At 40.1% G+C, this 6,000-nt stretch overlaps 1 long non-coding RNA gene across 1 annotated transcript in view; it reads right to left on the bottom strand.

The window, feature by feature from the left end:
* Positions 1-546: 546 nt before the first annotated feature.
* The window catches only part of LOC122685525, a 37,598-nt gene continuing 32,144 nt past the window's right edge, over positions 547-6,000 (bottom strand). Inside the window, exon 3 of the long non-coding RNA XR_006338425.1 lies at positions 547-737. This is a non-coding gene — a long non-coding RNA (uncharacterized LOC122685525). The remainder of the gene's footprint in view (positions 738-6,000) is intronic.

Genomic DNA, 6,000 nt, shown 5'->3' with positions numbered 1-6,000 from the left:
AAATTAGAACAATCTCATGCTTTAGCAGTAGGAACTATCGGTGAGCCTATGAATGGTTTTGAATTATGTTTTTGGGAAGTAAGAAACTGAGATGTGAGTCAGGAATATCCCCGTCCATCCTTTATTCTTACTAAATGCTGCATAGTTTTTGTCTCTTTAGCATTTTTGGTGCTTTGATAGCTAATGTTTATAGTGTGTTTATACAAATAGTTATATTTAATCCTCTTGTATTAAAGATGAGAAAAATGAAACAAAAAACGATGAAGAAAATTGCCCAGAAGGCTACAGTTAGTACTTGGTGGATCAGATCTCTGGGACTTCATAGCCCTAGTTCTTAACCATGGAACTTTATCACCCCTCGAAGGATGCACTTTACCGTGAGATAGGCTTAACATGCAATGATTTTGCACAGCTTATTTTCATATAGGCAGGTCCCCTCATACCAAGAGTGTTTCTAACTTTCTTCTCCACCTACCCAAATCCTACTTAACAGTCAGAGCCCAAATCTTTCAGTTTCCTCCCTAAGACCTTTCTCCTTACCTCACAAGCAGGTCTGCAGGAAATGAGTAACCATCGTATCCTTTGCAACATTCAGCTCAGGGCTTTGCACGTAGTAGGCAGCTGCTGGGGAGTGGAAATGTCCCTGGTCTTTGTCTCAAAAGAGCAGACTTGAATCTGCTTTCCCCCTTACTAGTAGTGTGGCTGGAGATTCAGCGACCTCATCTGTAAATAAGAAGCTAAAAGAAAAGAAAAAGAAGTCTTATTTATTTCACAGTTTTGTGATTGAGATAAAATGAGTTCTTGCTTATAAAAGTATTTTGTAAATTAAAGGACCATTTCAGTATGAGGGATAATAGTATTATCAAGTAAGATTGTCAAGTAAATTTTGTGTTGCATTTCCTGAATTAGTCCTGAGGCTGCAGAACTATGGACCAGTTTTATATGTGAGCACATTATTATAAAGGCATTATACTGCCACTGAGGAAGACTGTGAGATCAGGATTGTCTACCCTGGTAAAGAGAAGTGAGTTTTCAAAACAAACTCCAAGTGTTTGTCTATTCAATAGACAATTGTGAGCAGCTCCACAGAGTCTCTGGCCTCAAATTAGAGCAAAAAGGGATTTGGTCCAGACATAAGGAAATGCTTCATGAATATAGAGACTGTGAAACCTACTATTAAGGGAAATTGTGGAGACAAATAACAGCCACAAATAAGTGACTTCATGCTGCCAAATTGACCAAAGAGAAAAAGAAACATGTTTATATTTCAAAATGTGGATGTTCAGAAGCAATTAAATCTCTTCCCTCACTAAATTGACATATTTTCGGTCTTAATAGCACTATACAATTAAATCCTTTAAAAGAGATTTAAAATATAAGAGATGGCATCTCTTCTGAGGAAGAAGGGAAAACAGAATGAAGAAACTATTAAAAATAGAACTACTCAAGAATACATATTGCAGACTACCATAAAAACTTATTTAAAGATAATAAAGTCTCCAAGAAATGGTCTCAATAAAATTAAAACCATCCTATATAGATCCCTTCTCTTCCTCCCCTCAGATGGCCTCCCCCACCTCCTGCAACAATCACACTATCTGAACACCCATCATTCTTATGCTAAGACTGGGACCACAGCACCCTACTTGGCTTAGTAAGTGGTCAATGTCAAGAATGTAGAGTGGCTTTCGTTATCTATGTGGATGTTACACCAGAACTGGTGAAAACCTAGCAGCATTACAGATGGGGTTTCAGCCTAGCTCTATTTGTATGTTCTTTCAAAAGTATGGGACCATTTCTGTGACGACCGAACACTGACAGCGAATGTAATCTGAGTCCAGTTAAAGGTCACTGACTGTGCTCCACACACTGCAATAAGCTTATCAGGGCATCTCCTGAAATAGCAGTCACTTCCCTGTCTCCTTCATCTTCTTAGCTCTTTGCCTTCCTCCCCCCTCCCCCGGCAGCACCCACCCTTCCCTTTCGGGCATGTGTCCTTCAGCAAGGTTCTCTTTTTTCTTGGGCTTTTCCTGTTGCCATCACAAAGCCCTCAATGTCCTGTATGGGATATCTTCATCTAACCTGGAGTCAAAGGCCATTCTTGCCTCAAAAAAAAAAAAAAAAAAAAAAGAAAGAAAGAAAAAAGAAAGAAAAAAAAAAGAAAATTCCCTAATTTTGTCTTCCTTAAAAAAGAAGAGGATGTAATTTTAAAATAAATGCTAAATGAATATATACTGAAGAAAATTTCTATATGAAGCAATGTCATTTCATAATTTCCTAAGAGAATCCTGGAGTGAAAAATGTTTCTATCAACTCATAGAATCTGTCATGCCAGGAGCAATTCCTTTGCATTTCTTGGGTCATTGACTTAGAACTCAATTTTTTTCTAAAATATGGAAGTAGATTATTCAACAAATGCTTCTAAGGAGTCTGCCAAAATGACTACTAAAACGTGTGCCACTGTGGCTCCAGGTCTCTCGACATTTCAGGCATTTATTATCTCGAGCAGTTGCCTGCCAAGCTCCAAGATCAGCAATTATGTGGAAATAAAAATGATTAGTCTTACTGTAGCAAATGTGACTAGCTGATTGCCAAAGACAAGGTCATTTGTGCAGAGAACTGCCAAAATCTCTAAGTAAACCCAACACAGGTATTTCGCATGGCTAGGGGCCCCTCATGTGCCTGTTTTGAGTTTATTCTGGAGTAGTTTATTCACAGTTACTAACTAGTTTCTTTGCATAGTGTCTACAGCATGAAAGCACTGCCAGGACCTTGGGGTGAGTGAGACCCAAGCCCTGGGCTCAGGAATTGGGAACTACTCTGAGAGCATGGAAGCTGGGTCTTTCACTGTAATGTACAAGGCTGTTGTCATCCAGGCTCCAGCTCCCTCTCTGCCACATCTTCATTGACTTTCTCCTGTTTTGCTACACTCCCACAACACTGGCCTCGTCTCTGTTCCTGTAACTTTGCAAGTCAGCCCTTGCTCAGAGCCTTTGTCCCAGATACTCTGACTGCCTGGCACTCCCAGATATAGACCTGCAGGGCTCCCTTCTCACTTCACTCAGGTCTCTGGTCAGATTTCCCCTCCTCAGAAAGCCTCCCTCATTGTCTTATCTGAGGACACTTCTGTCACTCGTCATCTCTTTTCCTTGCTATAATTTTCTTTATACACCTTCTGTTGCTTCCTTCATAGATGTGTCTTTAGTGCTTCCTACAGCATCTGGTACATGATTAGTGCTTAGTAGACATCACTAAAGTAATGAATGAATGGATGGATGGATGTTCAACCTAACGAGGGGACTGGACAGATTCACAGACAATTACAGTGCAGTCCAGGCTAGAAGCAGCGTCTTCTGTCCTTTGATAGTTCCTCTCATTCTCACTCTCCTCAACTCCAAAACTCCCCACTCCCCCATTCACCCAGAGTCATGTGCTCCCTGTGATGCTGCGAAACTTCCTTTTGATATTAGCTTTATCTAAGCAAGGTGCGTTTTTTCCTTCCCCTTTGGATGGAAAACTCATCAGTTTTCTTGGCCAGGGTCCATTGAAAGATTGCAGAAAGATTTCTTTTTGAGAAGAATTCACATGTAAACTAAGCATCCCATCTTTGTAATCATTCCTCCTAAACAAGTTATATATTTTGGGAATATATAGGATATATATTTGAACAAACATATACATACACACAGGTTTCCCAGGTGGCTCAGCGATAAAGAATCTGCCTACCAATACAGGAGATGCAGTTTCGATCCCTGGGTTACGAAGATCCCCTGGAGAAGGAAATGGCAACCCACTCCAGTATTCTTGACTGGGAAATCCCATTGACAGAGAAGCCTGGCGAGCTACAGTCCATGGGGTTGCAAAAGAGTCAGACATGACTTAACAACTAAACAACAACATAACACACACACATATCATAAAAGAGCTTACTTTCCAATTTTTGACTTGGTTTGGGTTTCCTTTGCTTTTGACCTTGCAGTCAGAATACACAAAGAAACTGTTTATTATTTTCCTCAGGTTCTTCCTAGAGCTAAGTGTTCTAACTTGGGACAGAGATTTTGGTTAGCTTTTTAATTGGTTGTGTCTTGGTAATGGTTTCTGTGGGATAAAAGCTCTACTTGTATCTCAGTCATTATGGAGAATGAGTCAATTCAAGACTTCAAGTGAGGTTTATTATCTTCAGAGATTAAGGCAGTAGTTTCTGAAGAAATTAAAAAAAAAAAAAAGATCTGATTAATTAAAGAGCTTCACTGGATTGTGTTCTTCATCATCAGAGAGACGTGCTTCTGGCTGCCATTTCCTGTGTCAAACTTCCCCCTCATCCCTCAGGTTTGCACTTGTGACAATTAGAAGGGCCAGGTCTCAGCCGCTGCCACCCACGCCTCTGACCCACTAGTACCAGTTGTAAGGAATGTCAAAGACAACTCAGAACATATGACCTGGCTGGGAAGAACTAAGGACTCACATTATGGTCTGCCTTGTCTCATTTATTTATGTTTCATCATCATCAATGCCTGCTGTTCCTTTTGAATCATCCATAGACTCCAGTCACAGGTCAGGCTCATAACTGGACCCAAATGAGTATATGTAAGAAGCATGAAAAGCATTCAGTAAATATTGGTTAAATTGAATTAAATGGATTGAAAAATGCCCCCACTGAGGTATAGACCTCTTAGGGATTATTTGGTTGCAAAAGCCAGAAACCTAAATGACCAGCTAAAGTAAAAAAATAAAAATAAAAAGGGAATTCATTGGGAGGATATGAGGAATTCTTTACGAGAGAATGCCTGAGAAGCAGAAACTCACCAGGAATGAAGGAGAATGCTCTTTGGGGTGGTTAGTTCTCTAATTTCTGAAAGATTGTTCTATTCTCTCTCTCTCTTATTTTCCTCTTTTTCCAGGCTGACTTTAAAATTTTTTTGTTTTGTTGAAGTGTAATTGACCTAAGACACCATGTTACAGACTGACTTTTTTGACTCCTCAGTGTACATGACAGAAAACAGCGTTCCCAGTCCCACATGAGCTCCATTTTGAAGTGCTCAGTATATACCAACTGGATCCATTCAGTTCCAACACATGTCACATCTGGACACTGGCTTTTGATCTCATTGTTAAGCAGAATTCTTCTCCACTAATCTTGGATGTTGCCTGACATTCTTTTTAATACAGTAATCCAGACAGCCATTACCAGTTGTTTGAAAATGCCCACTTCTGTTCTAATTCCTCTTTCACTGAACATTCCTCCAAATATTTTATGGTAGCTATGGGGTCTACAGAGTGAGTCACTCTAAGGCTGAGTGTCTCTAAGTTCCTGAGATATATGACATAGTTTTGAGCTTCCTTTACTCTCCTGGTAATAGAAGAGCTGCCTCAAAAGCTCATTTAACATACAGCAAGTCAATGATATCCGTGTTACACCAAACAACAATGACAAAAGCGTTGGCAGGAAATCCCTTTATGCTACCCTCCTTATTTAGGCTCACCATTCCCACAGGATTCACAGTGAACCCAGGAAGGGGAACCTATAGAGAGCATACATAGAGAAACAAAAGGATATCATTTGTAGCTTTTGAGCTTTCTATACTGGCAAAATAAAATCTACTTAAGGAATTTCCAAAGATAAAGTTGACTCCACATGATTTATAGTGTGGTGACTTTGGAACTTACACCCCAATGAGAAGGCAACTTAATTCTGCTCTGGAGGTGGTTCTGTTTGCCCTTCTTTCGCTTTAGAACTTGAAGCAGTACACCCCATGTTCTCAGCAGCAGCAGCAGTTTTCAGCTTATCAGTTCTAGATGCTATAGCTCTACATACCCAGCACCTCCGCAGCACAGAGCTTACTGAAAACCAAAATCCTGCATCTGTAAACAGGCACAATAAAACTCAAAGATGATGCTCCCACTCAAAACGTGAATGAACATAGAATATGGTCAGCTCCACCCAGTGCTGTCCTCATTTACCTTGCATTATCATACCCCACTAGGTAAAACTCTACTCCA

The sequence above is a fragment of the Cervus elaphus genome, chromosome 28 (genome assembly GCF_910594005.1).
Source record: "Cervus elaphus chromosome 28, mCerEla1.1, whole genome shotgun sequence".
NCBI classification, from domain to species: Eukaryota; Metazoa; Chordata; class Mammalia; order Artiodactyla; family Cervidae; genus Cervus; species Cervus elaphus.
The sequence above is the reverse complement of the archived record's forward strand: the minus strand, read 5'-3'. Positions and strand labels throughout refer to the sequence as shown.